The sequence below is a fragment of the Papio anubis genome, chromosome 2 (genome assembly GCF_008728515.1).
Source record: "Papio anubis isolate 15944 chromosome 2, Panubis1.0, whole genome shotgun sequence".
NCBI classification, from domain to species: Eukaryota; Metazoa; Chordata; class Mammalia; order Primates; family Cercopithecidae; genus Papio; species Papio anubis.
Window position 1 is genome coordinate 168,572,166 of NC_044977.1, and position 19,478 is coordinate 168,591,643.

The following is a 19,478-nucleotide window of genomic DNA, read 5'->3' on the forward strand; positions in this document are numbered from 1 at the left end:
AAGAAAAGGCCTTGGATAAAGAGAAAACATTTTAGGAAAGATATTTAAATAACAATATTCGACTTTGGTAGGCAAAGTTATTTACCAAAACTCTTTTAGCTGTGAGGGATCTTAGAAATCACCTAGCCCAAACCTCCATATATTTGATTTGGTGAGTCAGACTTAGGATGTCCAGAAAAGGCTAAGTCCTCAAATGTCATATGTATACATAATTTCTTCCAGTAATTAAATAATAAGTATGTATTAGGCCCAGAAGAAGTCTTCTAATAAAGTTTGCCATTTCCTGACGTGCTTTGGTCTGTGTCCTGCAAATATCGAAGAACAAATTGTAAACTTTTCCAGCCATCTTTAGTAAAAAGGGGACAATCAAAATTTTAAAGGCTGATCTGCTACAGCATACTGTTATAAAATTAATAATGAGAGCCTTAATGAAATCCTTTAATCTGATGATTAAAAAGATCCTGTGAAATGAACTGCAAGCATAATTTTAAAATGTATTTCTAGGTCAGGCATGGTGGCTCATGCCTGTGATTCCAGCACTTTGGGAGGCCAAGGCAGGTGGATCACCTGAGGTCAAGAGTTCAAGACTAGCCTGGCCAACATGGCCAGTTTCAACTCCATCTCTACTAAAACTACAAAAATTAGCCAGGCATGGTGGCACACGCCTGTAGTCCTAGCTACTCAGGAGGCTGAGGCAGGAAAATTGCTTGAGCCTGGGAGGTGGAGGTTGCAGTGAGCAGAGATGGCACTATTGCACTCTAGCCTGGGCGGCAAGAGTGAAACTTCTCTAAAACATTAGTAATAATATATCAATAACAAAGAAATAAAAGCATTTTTAGCCCTGGAGAAATGAAGGTTAGGCAAATGATCCAAGTCTTTAAAACTTCTTTTCATTAATAATAGCTTACATTTGTGTAGGGATTTTAAGTTTTCCAAAGCACTTTTGTAACTTTCACCTAGTTGTATTCTTACACCATCCCTGTAAAGTAGCCATAGAGGGAATACCAATTCCCATTTGCCATTGAGGAAACTGCTGCCATAAGAGGTTATTAAAGAACTTGTTCAAGGCTAAGCAAATCAGTAGGGGAACTAACACTGAAAATCTACATTTGTAACTCCAAACCCAGTCAGACAACCAATTCCAGTGGGTAATAATATCTCTGGCTTGGGGAAAATCATTCTCATAAACAAGACTGTATTATCTTGAGGGAGCCACCACTTGAAGTAAGAAAAAGGAAACTTTGAGATGGTTTAGACACAAATCATAAAAAATGATGCATGTTTGAGAAATACATCTTAGGAACATAAACTGATTTATTGGGAAACTTTAGCTCTGTGGACAAAAGACCAACATTACCTATGAAGAAACAACATACAGCTTTTTCTTTTTAAAACTTAGGACAGCAAGGTAAATTACATCAGAAGTTAGGGTTATGTTGCATTTCTAAGAATATCCTAGGATAAGAATTCCAGATGCTTGTATTATCAGATGGTTTATTCCAGTCATTCTTAATAGATTTTAAAGGATGGGAACAGAATACTGACAATTTGGGTATGATAGACTCCAAAGTCAAAAACATGCTTTCAATAGCTAAATTATGATGGTTCTCCCTCATCTACTCCAACGTAGATTTTAGTCTAAATGGAATATACAGCATTTATAAGTTTCAAATGTTTAACTATTGCAACAGAACTACTTTATATGAAGGGAATTTTTTTAAAGATACTGACACTTTATTCTAAAAACCAAGTGCAATATGAAAGCAAAGAAGCCTCATATGATTTTTCTAACTGTAAGCATTGTCATCCTAACTAATCACCAATAAGAGCCGGTCAATTCAGACATTACTATATATAATCCACTTATAATATATAATGATATATTATGTGATAAACATTCTGAAGATGGCAATAGAATATGTTGGAAACAACTAATCTACCTTTTGGAATAAGAATGATGAGGCAGTTTACTATAAATGGGATTATATAAATGAACTTAAAAAAATAGGTTTTAAATAACTTTCCAGTTCTTCACTAAAGAGCATGTACATATCCTTGACTACATGCCTAACATAATAAATTTGGTCAATTTAAGACATGTCTGTTCTCATAACTGAGATCTTAAGTATTGATGGTTTATTGAGTTCCAGGGAAGGATTGAAATACTGTTGAGTGGTTTATTAGCTAAAGCCAGTAATGACTGAGATGATGTGGCTCTCTAGTCCCATCTAAACTTAGCATTCTTCATATTCTGTATCTATAGCAGTGGTATATTAAATTTAGTTAGAAGAAGTTCCTACTTGTTCTACTGTTAGATGCTACCAATAAGATTCACCTCCACTAATTTAGTCAATAGTAGTTTTATGGGGGATGGAGAGACACTGCGACATCACATTCACACAGCATGAGATGCATCCTAATATCAGAAATGCTGAAAAGTATCCAAACTGCTTCTAGACTTGAGAACCATAGTCCTTCCTACTTAGAACTGAGTTGAAAATAAATCATTTATTCTATTGTACTCCATCACTTCCTAAATTATATACACACCTCTGTATATATACACACCTCTGTCCCAATACAGGAGAACAGTGTATGGCTAATACACAATTATATATTCAATATTGTGATCACTGCACACGGATGGGTGGATTCCATGCAAAACTATTGCAATATCTGATGAACAGAATCCACTCCTCCTGCTGTTTCTGTTTCTAAAGGTCTTCTGCTATTTTTTCATGTCTTCTTCCCTGGTAGGCCAAGTTTTAGCCAGAAAGGGCTTACTAAGAGGAGAACAGAAATGAAGGATATATTGCTATTTTATCAGTAATTGACAATCAACTGACTGTAGGATGATTTTTGCTTACATTGTAGGATTGATGTGAAGATTAAATGCAATAACATAGCACATGAGCATTTAGCATTGAGTCAGGTATTTAATAAGCAACCAACAAGTTATGGCAATTATTTGTTTGTCTCACACATTACAGTTCCTTAAAAATTTCCTATGAAGAACAGAAAACCAAACACCACATGTTCTCACTCCTCAGTGGGAGTTGAACAATGAGAACACATGGACACGGGGAGGGAAGCATCACACACCGGTGTCTGTCAGGTGGTGGTGGGGTTAGGGGAGGGATAGCACTAGGAGAAATGCCTAATGTAGATGACAGGTTGAGGGGTACAGCAAACCACCATGGCACTTGTATACCTATGTTAACAAACCTGCATGTTCTGCACATGTACCCCAGAACTTAAAGTATATTTTTAAAAAATCTTGTGAAAATTATTTTTATTTCCCTAGGAAGCCTACCAATCTTTTTCAGAATTCTGTATCACAAAATTCCCAAAGAACTGGTCTGGCAATGGCAGAGCCCTCCTTGGAGAGTGAGGGAGAAGAAGAACATGAACCAGCAATACCAGAAATCTTTGCTGTGAATTAAAGAAGGGAAGAACGAGACCACCCATGCACTCATACGTTTTGTCTGTCGTATCCTTGTGACAGCTGGTCTTAGGGAGGTCATGGTGATTGTGATAAACAAAACAACCCAGTCACGATTTTTCAGAGCTCAGCTTCCAGGCTGTAATAATTACTAAATATGGTGAGTTAATAGCATGAAACATTACCTAGTATCTGTGGTGGTGGAAGGGAAAAAGCTGACAAGGAAAGCTGTTCTGAATAAGATTTATGTTGAGATTCAAGAGAGGATTTGGAACTGGATGATGACATGAAAAATATTGCAGACAGAGGAAACACCATGTGTAATGACCTTAAAATTCAAAGGACCTTTTGTAAAACTGATCCCCAGTGTGAATGAGACATGGTAAGAGAGAAGGATGGTGGTGCCAGGCAAGGTGGTTAGGGCCACAGAGGCCATAATACACAGGAATGAACTACTTCTGGAAGCAAGAAATCTATGACATATATCGAGTTGCATGGGCTAATGAAACCCTTCATCAGAAATTGTCTTGGAGTCTGTCTGATTCCCCAGACTCTATGAGCTTCCTTTCCTTCATTGGCCATTTTCTCTATGTATACCAGTTTTGGGCTGTGTTCTGCACCAGTATCTATGACAATCCTTGTAATAATTAGAGTGATTGAAATAGGCAGATAGTATGGTAGATTTAACAGAATCTATGGAGTCAATCAGGCCTACATTATATCTACACTTTAAAGGAGGGAAATGAGAAAGACAGTGTATGTTGTGATGGGGGAAGATGAAACAAAAGCAGCAATATGTTGATGATGATTAAAGCTGAGTGATGGGGATACAGGGTTCTATACTGCATATTATCCACTCTACTTTTATGCATCTTTGAAAATTATCATAATTTAAAAAATTTTAGAAACTCAGTCTCTGTCACCTATAAGTAGTTTAATCTTAGGTAAGTTATTTAACTATTCTGAATCTCAATTCCTTGATTTATAAATAAGAAAAATACCCACCTCACAGGATTAATGTAAAAGTGAAATAAAAATATATAGAAAAAGGACTAAGCACTAGGCATAGCCTGATGAAGGAGGTTTAAAGGCTTTAGAGTTCAGTATTTAAAGGTCAGCATTTCAGTTTAATATTTAAGGACCCAGCATCAAGGCAAGTGTCCTGACTCTCTAGCCCTGGTCCTGGGTCCTAGATCTTTTCTGACTTCCATGAGCAAATGAAATACCCAGAGACTTTGCTAAAATGTAGATTCTGATTCCATTGATCTTGGGAGGCCCAAGATCAGCATTTTGAACAAGATTGCAGTGATGCTGAAGCTACCAGTCCAGGGACCAGGATTTGGAAAGTAAGCCCTGACTTCTGCCTTCTTTCTGAAACTAAACTTCCAATCATGCCCCCTTTTGATTGTTTTGATTGTTGGGTTTCTCCTGTTCTGGCTGAGTCCCTGGCTGGATAATTTGCCCCAGAAATTCAATCCTTCCAGGACTGACATCCTGGACATACTATGAGTTACCCTCAGAGTCTGAAATCTTGCTCTTGAGCTGCAGCATGGAAGTTGTATGTCTGTCAACAATGCCTCAGACTCTGATTTCCTGCTTGGATCCCTGAGAAATTTGTGTTTCTTAATCCAGTGTTGTGCTACCTCTGATTTCCTTATTATATTCACCTATACCTCTCTTCAACTAAACCAACACCAACCACTTACCTAGAGCAGGACTGGTTATTTGTCTTGGTATTGTGAGGACCTGCCCAGTGGAATAGCTTCCAATTTCCTGCATCTAGATTTGTCCCTTCAGTGTTTCTCAAACCCTAGTGGGTAGTTTTATGTCAACATCCTTCCCTGTAACCCATTCTTCACCAATAATTCTTGGCAGCCAATGCTTTCATATCCATTTGTCTTAGTTGTTTTGCGCTACTATAAAAGAATACCACAGATTGGGTAATTTATAATGAACAGAAATGTTTTGACTTGTGATGAGGGAAGCTGGAAAATCCAAGATCAACTGGCTGGCATTTTGTGAGCACCTTCTTGCTATGCTATGACATGGCAGAAGGCATAACATGGGGGTGGTGGGGGAACTAGGGAGGGAGAGAGAGAGAAAAAATACTCATTGAACTCATCCTTTTACAAGGAACCCACTCCTGAGATAATGGCATGAATCTATTCATGACCTAATCACCTCTTAAAGATTCTACCTCTGAGCACTGTTGCTTTGGGGATTAAGTTTCCAACATATGAAATTTAGGGGACATATTTAAAGCTTAGCACTGTCTGTAGCAGTGGAGAACATTTCAATACTGGAAATGAAGGAAGATGTTTAACCCCATCAAAGATATACATTCAGCAATGTACTTTAGTAAGCAGATGCCTTATTTGAAAGCAGTCCTTAATGTTTGAACATGAAACTTATATAAACTAGTTTATGCAGAACTCTAGAACAAGGCTTAGATGTTTCTAATCCACTAATTATAATCACCCTTGTACTTTTAGATGAGCTGGATATATATGCATTCTGAAAACTTGCAAAGAAAACAAACCCATCAGCTTCATTACTTGTAGTTGGATTATCAGATTATATTCTGGCAAGGCTAGTGAAAAGAGTTATCTGCTCTATATATGTTTTTTATCCCTCTGAGAATAATCATAAAAGCTATTAAAAATCATGACAGGATCAAACATTAAGAATAATGCAGTCATGTTTAAACATGACTCTTTCATTTGACAGGAGTAGCCTTGGCAAACAGCCAGTCATCAACACTTTCTAAACTGATAGGGATATTCCACATCTTCCCAGCAACATTAAAAGACAATTTGCAAAATTATCAGCTCACAGTGAATTTGAAGGGGATTTTCTCATTCTAATAAAAACAGTATTTGAGGTTCATGGAAACTCAGTGTGTTCACAAACAGTTAAATATACTTTCTTTTTTTTTTTAGATGGAGTCTTGCTCTTGTCACCCAGGCTGGAGTGCAATGGCATGATCTCGGCTCACTGCATCCTCCGCCTCCCAGGTTCAAGTGAGTCTCCTGCCTCAGTCTCCTAAGTAGCTGGGATTACAGGCTCCCACCACCATGCCTGGCTAATTTTTGTATTTTTAGTCGAGATGGGGTTTCACCATGTTGGCCAGGCTGGTCTCGAACTCCTGATCTCATGATCCACCTGCCTCAGCTTCCCAAAGTGCTGGGATTACACGCTTGAGCCACCACACCCAGTCAAACGTGCTTTCTTAAAATTCACACTTGCTCTTAGAATTTATTTTGTGCATGACTTTTCCTCTCTAATGAAGTTTTATGTTGCTGTTAGAAGAAAGTTTATTTCAGGTTGTTGGTCATTTTTGTTCTTGCTTTATTTTCATTCCAGGCCTGTTAGGGCAGAGGAAATATGATAAGATCTAGTCTATAAGCTTATTGGCAACTGCTTTCTAATAAGTAAAATTTACAGATGTAAGTAGCAATGATGGATATTTGCTGTGTTTTGGCTATTGAGCATTTATTTCCTTGTATTCATTTGAAGAAAAATATTCCATTTATGCCCTAAGATTGGCCGGGCGCAGTGGCTCACACCTATAATCCCAACACTTTGGGCAGGTGAGACAGGAGGATGACCTGAGGTGAGGCATTCAAGACCAGCCTGACCAACATGGAGAAACTCCATCTCTACCGACAATACAAAATTAGCCAGGCATGGTGGCGCATGCCTGTAATCCCAGCTACTCGGGAGGCTGAAGCAGGAGAATAGGAGAATTGCTTGAACTTGGGAGGCGGAGGTTGCATTGAGTTGAGATAGCTCCATTGCACTCCAGCCTGGGCAACTAGAGGGAAACTCCATCAAAAAAAAAAAAAAAAAAAAAAAAAAAGGAAGGAAGGAAGGGCTTCCCCTGACCCTATTCATGGAGACATTGAGTGAGCCTGACTGCTGTTGACTCTACTCCCAGCTCCAGGGATTGGCATTTGTTCAGGCTTGACTAGGCCACTGTGATTGGTTCGAAATCATTTTCAAAATGAGAGTTTTTCTAGACTACTGAGAGAATGGCAGGTGTTATTTCTTGCTCTTGAACATGAGAAAATATAGGCTAGAATTGCTTCAGCCATCTTGCCATCGGGGAGAAAGAGCAAATCTGAGAATTCAACCAGGACAGAGAAAGTGAAAGTGGGAAGTGGAGAGGGAGCTTGAGATTTGTGTGAGCTCCTGGCCTGAGGCAAGCCCTGTTGCTGACTTTTTAATTACCTACATCAATAAATTCCATTTTTGCTTAAGGAAGCTTGAGCTGGGTTTTCTGCCTGCAAACAGGAGGAATGCTGACGAATACAGGATGTTAAGAATGGAGAGACTGAGGATACCCAAGAGTTATAATCTTTACCATAATGTACAGAATCTAGCAAAATTCGCTACTACCAGTATGTAGAGAACATGGAAAAAATAATACAATTACCTTTGAAAATTATTCCTGTTTACAGTTTTATCTTTATGGGTCAAATATCTTTTCCATTAACATATCTAAAAGTCAAGCTCTTTTTTGGTGTCATTTAGACAGACACATGTTATTTATGAAAATAAATTGTGTGGAAGTTACATCAACACCAAATATATAAAGACATTTTCTGTAGGAAAATTAAAACTTAATGTCCTTTGGTTTTGGTGTTTTTTGTGTTTTTGTTTGTTTGTTTGTTTTAAGACAGCCTCACTCTGTCTCCCAGGCTGGAGTGCAGTGGTGCAACCTTGGCTGGCTGCAACCTCTGCCTCTCAGGGTTCAAGCTATTCTTGCACTGTAGCCTCCCAAGTAGCTGGGATTACAAGCACGTGCCACCACATCGAGCTAATTTTTGTATTTTTAGTAGAGAGGGGGTTTTACCATGTTGGCCGGGCTGGTCTGAAACTCCTGACCTCAAGTGATCCACCCACCTTCTCCTCCCAAAGTGCTGGGATTATAGGCATAAGCCACGGTGGCCCGGCCAAAAATGTTATTTTATTGAAAAATTTTACTCATCATCAAAAGAAAAGTTGGACTAGTTTCAACTTTTTAAACACTGATTCTCTCAAAATTATTCTTTTTTACTTTTTAATATATCATTGATATCTAGGTAATATTAAAATGTTTTACATATATCATAGTTTCAGACTATTTCTTGAAAAAAATGCAAGAGGGATGTTATATACACTTCCTGCCAAACTGCCCTGCCCATCCACTGCAGTACCACTTCCCAAATTCTAGAACTGCAGATACTGATATTCAGGAGTAATGGAGCACCATAGAAGAACCATATTTAAGCAGAATATGTACACAAACTAAATGCTAGATGTGGCATAATTTACCTCACAGGGTAAGACCACCACTTAGCATAAATAATGTGCTACATCATCTCAGATCCCTAACATGGATAGAAAGATCTACTTTAATATGATGGATCTGTATCTGGTATATTGGTATAACACTGCTATTGTATAGACATGCATTTGAAACTAAACTACCTAGTTCAAGATTGCATAATTTCAAGGGGACATTTTTCTAGGTAGTCATATCCTTAGAAGATAGAAAGAAGGAAGAGCTTAGACTTTGGTCAGAGAATGCTAAGGATCTGGCCACACTCAGGTACCACTGTGTGACCTTGAGAAAGTTAATTCTCTAAGCCCCCATTTCCTCATGGTAATAATGGGAAAATCATCATATCTAACTGCAGTATTATTGATATGATTGTACAGGAGATGCCATGTAAGCGGTAGCCCAGTACCTGATTAGGCGGAATCCCCCTCATGCTTTCTTCCACTGGTATTGAAAGCTAATGGCTCTCGGCTGAGTCACTCTCTGGGAACTGCCCTCAGCCAATGAGAAACAAGTCTTCTTGGAGGTATCATATCCAGGGCTTGGTCAATTTACAGTATGAAGTCACAGCTCCCTTGGATCATTTCAGGACAATTCTGAAAGGCCAGGTCCAGAGCTGCCCGTAGGAGACAGAAACCTCTCCTATGACTCCTTGAAGTCCAACTTCTCCTTCTGTCCAATCCTGCTTTCCTCACTCACTCAAGTGCTGATCACAAGACCACTTTCAGTTAACTTCCTGCACACAAATCTTCATCTTAGAGTCTACTTTTGGGGCAAGCTGACCCCAAGACACTGCTACATAGTGAGAACTTGATTATTAGCAGTGATGATGATCATGATTATGAAGCTGAAGGGGCTGTAGAAACATGAACTTCATTGTTTCATTTTGAAAAAGTCAAGCTTAAATATATATAGAAACTGTTTTCTTAAATTATGTTCTCTAATAGCGTAGGACAGGTCTCATGTTGTAAGTAGAGCTGATGACAATTATGACTGGCTATCTTCCACTAACAATCAACTTAATTAGTATAGTGTCTCTAAACTGACATTTCCATTTTCAGCTAGTGATTATTTGTTTAGATATTTCTATTTTGGAGCTTCTATCACATTGAGTAAGTGTTGGTCAAAATTTTTAAAAAACAAAATCCTGCTAGACAAAACTTTCCTTTAGGGGCCCTTTACATGCTAATATTCCATGATTCTATAACTATGATGATGGCAACAACTGAATAATACATTCTCTGGAAAATAAGGTCATTTAAACACCAAAATTGTCCTTAAAAACAATACCTCATACATTATGCAAATAAGTGAAACAAAGCTCGTGGCAATAGGCAAACTGCAATTGAGGAAGCATAAGAGTGTCAGGAAACATAATCCTAGCTTTTGTCCTAACAGAACTCTGGGGGCAACGATGCAGAGTATGGCCTAGTTTAAGACGTTGGAGAATTTCCAGTAATGAAGGAATAATGTAATGCAAAATTATAACGCTGGAAAGGACATTGGAGATCACCACATCGAATCTTCTTTTGTCATTGATAAACAAACTGAGGGCCAGTAAAACTACGGGACATGCCAATGGCCATTCAACTAGTAAGGAAGAGCCCTTACCCCAAACCAGATCTTCTCACTTTTCTGGCCACTCCACCTTAACTCTGCCCACATGCTCCTTTTCTCAAATCTTGGACCAACCCAGAGAAAACTCCTTGTTCCTCCTCTTTTTTACTCCCGCCAATTATTCTATGCTTTCTGCCTGAGCCCAGGCAAGTCTTCTTTTCTCTAACATCTCTTTATAAAATTTCCATCTGAGGCCGGGCGCCTTGGCTCACGCCTGTAATCCCAGCACTTTGGGAGGCCTAGGCGGGTGGATCACGAGGTCAGGAGATCCCGAGACCATCCTGACTAACACGGTGAAATCCCGTCTTTACTAAAATTACAAAAAATTAGTCTGGCGTGGTGGCAGGGGCCTGTAATCCCAGCTACTTGGGAGGCTGAGGCAGGAGAATGGCGTGAACCCGGGAGACAGAGCTTGCAGTGAGCCAAGATGGCGCCACTGCACTCCCGTCTGGGCGACTGAGCAAGACTCCGTCTCAAACAAAAAAATTTCCATCTGGGAATTTCTCCAAGATACACATTTGCCCCATCATATCCAAAACAACTTTAGCTATTGTTAAATAATGGATGATGCCATAATAAACACACATATTCATGTACTTTTAATAAACCCATTTGCTTTCTAAATGATTTTTACCAATAGTAACAAAGTTATAGACAAATAACTTTAGTAGAGTTAAAACAATATCTTCATTTACAGATTTATTAGTATAGTCTTTGGAACAAAAGAATAAAGAAAAATATTTTACCTGGTTCACAAAATACTATTTTTATCTAAATGTGGGCAGCAACAAGTTACAAACAATATGCTAACAGGTTTTATAGATGTTTCTTTCAAGTATTTCACAAAGTTTGATAAGTAACACTCTAAACTTTAGATTAAAATAGTTCTCAAAGCCACTTGGCAGACTATTAAAAGGCATGGAGAAAATGAATTTAGAAAAAGCTGAATATTAATTTTTGAAATAATTATTTTCAGGACATTCTAATTAAAAATTTACTTAACTGGCTTTGTGGATGAGAATTTAAGTTCAGATATGGGATAATTGTAACAAACTGAAATTGGATCAAATGCTCTTGAATAATAAATGTTTTCAACAGAATTGAAGAATATGACACATTTTAAGTTAACCCATATAATCTTTTAACATGTATTATTTATTTACACTGAGGATGTCCTCTAAGGCATAAACATAATTTAGCCCAGTGGCAGTTTCGAAAGCAGATGTTTTTTAATGGGCTGACACTAAGTGCAATCGTTACATATGCAGTGAATTCCGTGTAACACGGATAACTGATGCCTTTGAATTACTCATAAACTAGAGCTTTTGAGAGTTTCATATGTTTCCACCTTTATTTTACAATTAGAAAACATATGCATGCTGCAGATAAGAACAACATTTCACATTTGTAAATAATCCCAAGGTGAAAAACATTCATTATATTTTTCCGATTATTTCATTCTAAATTTTTGCCAATCCTCCTACCTTATTTTGCTTTCACAGAGATAAAAGGCAGGGATGTAAAGTATCTGTTTTGTGTTTAGTTCTTGCCATGAACTTATAATACTGCCCAGAAGATGTTCTTCCTTTCCTATGTAGAAGGTTCTTTACTGTATACTTTTATAAATACGTATGCAAAAGTAAACCCATTCTTTTAGCCAATACATTTGAAACTGGGTTTTTGCATGCTGATACACTCCTGTGGCAAGGTAACTATAAGAATATTTGTACTCTATTAAGACTGAGTCAATCAGAAACCAAAATAATCACCACTAAGTCAAATAAACAATTTACATCTGTCATGGGGAGGGGGTGATAAGTTGATTTTGGTTAAAGTCAATCAGATTTGTTTTTTTATGTAAGTATTCAATTAACTCTGTCAAAGTAGTTAATTGCTAAAATGCTGCTTAATCGATATAATTTTAAAATGCTAAGATTTGCTTCCAATAATTTTGTACCAGGCTCTAGTTTATCCCTTTAAATACACAATCTCATTTAATCCCTACAACACTACTGCAAGTTAGATTGTATCATTCTCATTTTTCAAATGAGTAAAATGAGACTTATAATGGAAAAGAATCTAAAGAAGCTGCCCAATACCAAACAAGTAGTAAATGACTGAACTGTGCCTGGCCCTTGTCCACATGGCTGCAAAACTTTTGCAGTTTTCATTGTCATGTTACAATTCTTTATATGTAGTGTGCAAGGATTACAACAGGCATATAAACATCATGCCATCCCAGACCTGCCTCTCTCTTTACCCAGCTCCTCCCTCACAGCCCTCAACCAATGGCCACCGTCCACAATGGCAGGCTGAAGATGGAAATCTGGAGGCAAAGCTGAGTACACACACACACACACACACACACACAGATTTTGGTCTCTAGGGGATTGTGACATGTCCACCCTGATTCAAAACACAGCACAACACAAATGGGGCTGGAGGTGTAACACCTCCAGTGTAAAGTTTCCTAAAGGCTTAGTCAAAACCTTAGTGCATTTCTTCCCTAAACTCAAGCCATAACTCCTTATGATGATTAATTTGATGTGCTAATTAACTGGGCCATGAGGTACCCAGCTATTTGGTTAAAGACTATTTCCAGGTGTCTCTGTGAAGAGGTTTCTTGATGAGATTAACATTTGATTCAGTAGACTGAGTAAGGCAGACTATCTTTTCCAATGTAGGTGGACATCATTCAATCCAGTGAGGGCCTAATAAAACAAAAAGGTAGATGAAGGAGAATTTTCTCTCTGACTGACTGTCTGAGCTCAGTCACCAGTCTCCTCCCCTCAAACAGGACTGGGACTTATGTCAGTGGCTCTTCTGTTTATCGGCCTTCAGACTCATCTAGAACTTATAGCATTGGTTCCCATGGTTCTCAGTCCTTCAGACTCAGGATGGAGCTACACCACAGGTTCTCCTGGGTCGCCAGGGTCTTGCCAACTGCAGATTATTGGATTCCTCAACCTCCGTAATTGAATAAACTAATCCCTTATGTAGTAAATAAATACACACACACACACACACACACAATCTCCTATTGGTTCTATTTCTCTAGAGAACCGGAATACATTCCTTGCCCAAGCTACTGTTAGGCATTATAACCTAGAACTGTACATTCATCTCCTTTAAAATATTCAAGGATTTTAAGAATTTCCCAGGAATGTGCAGAACTTTGAGGAACTAAACAAGATATATTATGAGGCAAAATTTTAGCGTTCTTCAAATCCTCAAATATAGTAAAAAAAAAAAGTAAGAAGGGAAGCAAAACGAATGGATGTAGACAAAGCAACCTGATTATCTGTGTGTGTGTGTGTGTGTGTGTGTGTGTGTGTGTTTAGAGACAAAGTTTTGCTATGTTACTTAGGGTGGCCTCAAATTCTTGGGCTTAAGTGGTCCTCCTACCCCAGCCTCCTGAGTAGCTGGGACTACAGGCACATGCCATAGTGCCTGGGTTGGCCCCGTTTTTATACTTAGTACTTATGCTGATCATTCCTAAAAGAGCAAGTGTGGCTTGGTAACAGCTGTCTATTTCAATACCGCTGTGCTATAGAATGACTAGAGCACACATGTCAGTTCTGCCAGCGACAGGCTCTGTTTATCTTTTGTTAATGGGTTTGAGCATCTATGTGTTTCTGGGTTCCCACAATCCATTGCTAAAATGAATCGTTATGCTAACTGATTCACAATTTCTCCATTCCTCTTTACTACAGAATCCAATAACAAGGACAGAAAAACAGGAATCAAATATACACTGCTCAGTTGCCTCTACAAGTAGAAGCAAATACCCAGTGGTGGAAACATGCTTTGCTCAAAGTTTACTCATTAAAAGAGAGGTTGGATGTATAAAACTCAGATTAATTACCCCCAAACGACTGGGAGAGGTTGAATAAAATATGGGCTCATTAACATTCAACAGTGCTGCTTAGGGAAGAGAGGACTGGAAAGATTGAAGTTAGATGAGAACAAGTATATTTTCAGTATTTGATTTGGGGGTTTTGAGCATGAATTTTTCCTCTATTCCAAATCAAATTTTGTTGATAAGCTATTCATGAAAATACAGACTCAATGATGGATCCCTTGGTTAAAATTCTAGCTTACTAGCTGCATATCTTAGGCAAATTGCTTAAGTTTGCTGAGCCTCAGTTTCTTCTTCTATAAAATAAAGACTATGATGCCATCTACCTCATAGGGTAGTTCTGATGATGAAATAAGTTAGAATGCATGTAAATTATGTAAACAGTGCCTAAAACAGAAATATTGGTAAACTATAACAGCAGTGACCTGGAGAGCCATTTTATCACATGGGACAGAGAATTTACAGTTTTTATTCCTTGATAGTTTCCACCATTTTTAGTAGTCTTTCTATTTTCAGAAGTTATTTATTTATTTATGAAAGGTTTTGTTGCTGCTGCTATTTTTTGAGAGCTGGAAAACATCCCTCCAGATAAAAATAAAATAGCATAGTGAAAGTATTTTTGAAAAGCATTAAAAGTTATATAAGTATAAGGAAAGGGAGCAGTGACAAAGGAAAGCAGGTGCTTGTGCCTTTTTAGCAAAATAATGACATTTACTAAGAAACAGTAATAAAGATTGTACCACTTGTTTGTCTAATCGATAGTTTCCAGGCTACTACGAGGTTGTTATCTTCAAACAAAACCATTTCTAGAAAGGAATTATGCCATCTACCTTAATGCATGATAAAAATGTTGGTTATCTTCATTCCCTGTTTTCCAATGAATAACTCATGATTTTCAAAAGTCAATTTGATTTAAATGCTGCACTCTCTTTGCTGATGCTGATAACAGTGCTGACAATGTGTGAGTTGTGTGCCAGGGATAGTTGTCTGTAGTTCATTTTGCACCCTTTGAACATTCTGTTCACTTAGATGACTACAGCTCAACACAACAGATGAAAGATGAGATGACGAGTGAGCACTGTGACATAGCACAAAGGATGAAAGATAATCATTCATTATGACTTATGTCAACATGTGGCCAATGTACCACCTCAGCATTATGCCTAAATATGAGTGGTCATCTATCATAATCTCAGTATATTATAATCTTAGGGACTGAGATCTCATGGTCTCAGTTTCCACCCTTATTTGTATATTAGGCTCATATGGTTGTTACAAGTTCAGCCTACAGTTTAAAAAAATCATACAGTATAAATTTCTCTGGGCTTTAAGATACCTAAGATGAATCTCAGATTCCTGAGCACCATGTCCTTGAAGAGGCCACTCCCTGGAATACAATCTATATGGTCTGTTTCTGTGCCAGGGGAAGCTTTATTGTATTGGGTTAAGTCTCACTGAAAGCCCCCACTTGTATGTCCTGACTGGCATGTAACACATCATGGAGGACAAAGTCAGCAATATTTTGAATTTAAAATGCTGGGACATACTTTGAGGCACTGAAATGGATGCCATAAGTCTAAGATCTTCTTGTCATTGTTTTTATTCTAGTTCTTATTTGTTAGGCATATATATATATGTGTGTGTGTGTGTGTGTATGTATGTATATATAGGCATCTATAGTATATATGCATATATATGTACACAGGAAATTATACTACGTGGAAAATAATTTCTAAACAACCTAAATCATGTACAGATTGCAATGGAATTTTATTTGTATAACTTTCCAAAGATAGGACCTCTTAAAAATATATCAACATCATTGTCTACACTCTACAGCTTCAGTTGTGCTGAGCAATAACTCAGGGCCTCAGGAACACTGAGGCAATTAACACTTGACAGTGTGACAATTCCTGTAGAGGTGTAACTGCAGCCCTCACCTTTTCAGCCCTGCATGATCCCTAATCGGAGATTCTGGGCAGTGTTTTCTGAACCCATTCTCCTCTCCCCTCTTAAAGTGAGCACACTTTCTTATCAGTGATTTTAGCAGATGTCCTATTTAAAGTCATATAAAAAGATTCTTAGGAAAGCAATCTTTGGTAAGATGGATTACAGAGAGAGCACAGAAGAAGAAAGGGACTTATTTAAGTTCTTGTCTTCATTTTTTACTAATTTAATAAGATTTCAGTGGTGATTCCTTTATTGAGTAAAATAGTCTCAGTAATAATTGCCTGTTGATTTCATAGGGCTGTGGAGAGAACCACAAGAAAGGAAATGTGAACCAAAAAGTATACTACAAATAGACGGTTATTTTTACACCTCTTTCTTTTTTCAGAAATACAGCACCTTCATCACAAGGCTCTGAGACACTCTTGCTATAGAAAAGACAAAGATAGCTGAAAGAATGATCCTCACCCACCCGGATATCACCTGAGTTGGGATTATTAAATAAGGCACTGAGAACTCCTAGTTGAAAGCATGTGCTCCTTCTAGAGAGACAGGAACAGATGACTTCATCTAGGAAAAAGCACATGAAGCCAACATTAAAACAGGCAAGGAATAGACAGGAGATATAGTTTTTTTCATGTTTGTTCAACCTGGGGTCTCTTCTTAGGTTAAATTCAAGGCTTCTAAAGCTATTCTTCATCTCAAATCAGAGAAGTACAATACAGCTATTGTCAAGATTAGGGGAAGTGAGAGAACTGAGAAGCCACGTAAAGAATGATGCTCTTTATAAAGACATCAGCAACTACAGCAGGCTTTTTAAGCATGTTGATGCTGAATCATCTTAAATTCCACAAATACACATCTTCATGATAAATGTAGTTGATGAGGATTGTGTATTTAATATTGGACTTTTCAGAGATGGGCACTTCTTGGGTACTGATAAAATGCATTTCTGTGCGTACTTACATTTATTGTATGGGAAGATTATATAGTCCTCCATTATTTGGGAAGGTTTAGTAATTCATTATAAAGTCTTGTGTTAATGAGAGCTAGATAGATAGATGGATAATTTGGACTTTAATTGCCAATTGCAAATGACAGACTAATTAGATAAGCAAGCAGCACCTCTTACAGAATGGTGTCTTACCAAAGCTTAGCGCTGTCTGCCTCTGCTACAAGTTGTATGTACTCTGTGGAAAGTAATTTCTTAACAAAATAATATATAGATTGCAATGAGATTTTATCTGCATCACTATTCAAAGACAGGACCTAATACTCTTACATTTGTAGCAGGGTCATTGCCTACATTCTACAATATCAATTGTGCCAAGATACATCAGCAGGATAGACATTCTGTGTGGTCACATCTTAGTTACCCAGAGTTCATATCTAGCCATAGTATAGAGCCATGTCCTAAGGCCATTTACTAAGAAGTCTATGTCTTAAAGCTAACTGGCCCAGGTAAGAAATGAAACGTCTAGACTTAGTGTCAAAAACAGGAAGTTATAACCAACTGTGCTACCTGGCTAACACTAACTACTAAACTTCAGCTAAGGAGAACCATGACATTCTTCAACCTCAATACGTAATAATGTTTAAGTTTATTTCTTCTAGAGGACTGTACTTACATTAGTATTAAGCCTAATTTTTACAGATTTATTTCATTCTTTTGCTGGCTTAAATAATTTTTCACTTAAAATGAACTGTATAATATTTTGATTTCTAGGAATATAATCAAGACTGTTTTGCCCATTTACTTCATAATTTTAAGCACACACACATATACAGATCCACACACCTACATACTCGTATCATAGCAGGACTATAACAAGATGTTGCAGGGATCTACGTATAGCAGGTAGTCTTTTAAAATCACATCCTTTCTGGGCACTTACTTCCACCTGCCAATCCAATTTCCTTTCAAATTACATTTGATGGCTTCTTTCCCTCGATTCTTCTATGTGTCTCTGATTTCTGATCCACTAGCTTTCTTATAATGTTTTTCAACTCAACATATCCAGCAGAGGCATTTTATTACCAGGCAAAAATAATATTTCTCCACCTTTTTTCTTTAGTACCTCTAGCTGAACTGACAGGGTACTTTGTAGAAATGAACCTTGCAAGAAGAATCAGGGGCATCAAAAACATTGTCAGAGCATGTACACTTTTGCAATTAGGTTAAGAGGAAAAAAATAAAACCTACTGAGCCTTTGTAACAACATAGCCAACAACTCAGATTTCTGCCAAGCTTCTATTTGAAAGACTTTCTTTAAAAAAAAAAAAAAAAAAAAAAAAAAAAAAAAAAAAAAATAAATATAAACCGAAAAATAAAAAAAAAAAAAAAAATATTCATCTTCAAATTTGAAATTACACTTTCAAAGCATCCTTTCTATCCAGTGCAACATGGAAACGATATGAATCCAACTGGCTACTCAGTTACCTATATGGCTTTAAAGGAAGCTTAGGGAACTGAGAATGTATTTTCAATATTTCAGAGAATTTAATGAAAATTTCTCATTTCCAAGATTGGCACATATAGACCGACTAAAACTTGCATGGGCTATAATATATTAACCTGAGGAAGTTATTCAGGTTCCTTCATGGTCATTAGAAATTCTGACTTCTGTTTTATGTGTCTGTAAATTTAACATAAAAAAAGAAAAGACATGAATTTTCACTGTATAATATTCTTTGCTTCATGGGCATCATTTTACAAAATTTGTTCATTCAGAAATGAATAAGACTTTTCATTGATATCAAACTTGGAAAATGATAAATCTTTGAGGCTCTGGTCATTTAACCTGACTTTGAAATTCCTTTAATTATGCATATTTGAAACATTCTTTAGAAGTCTGTTCATTTCCTCTCAAACCACACGAGACATAGGCTCTTTCAAACACAGATATTAGTAAATTTGTATCTTTCCTTTCTATCCCTTATATAAGCAGACTAGAATTCAGTATTCATCAAATGTAACTACTGACCAATAAGAATAAATTCACTTCTTAAAAATTCCAAGGGAAAAAAATAGTATACGAATCCATGTGTTACCTATTTCACCGCATTTCTATTGTTCTCTGACTCAGCTACTGCTCTGTCTCCTATCTGTATTCATTATCCATTCAGTCCAAACCACAACACATGCTGTCTTATATTTTATTTATTTATCATTCCTATCAGCTCCTTGACTGAAATGTGTTTTCATTTCTGTTCTTCTTCCCAACCTCGCCATCACAAACTGTAGATGCTTTGCCCATCAGCGTTATAAACACCTTTTGCTACTCTATATT

General features: G+C 37.3%; 1 long non-coding RNA gene across 1 annotated transcript in view; it reads right to left on the minus strand.

Moving 5' to 3' along the window:
• LOC116273662 overlaps window positions 1-18,446 on the minus strand; it is a 42,289-nt gene extending 23,843 nt beyond the window's left edge. The window contains exon 1 of the long non-coding RNA XR_004181982.1: window positions 15,072-18,446. This is a non-coding gene — a long non-coding RNA (uncharacterized LOC116273662). The remainder of the gene's footprint in view (window positions 1-15,071) is intronic.
• Window positions 18,447-19,478: the final 1,032 nt, after the last annotated feature.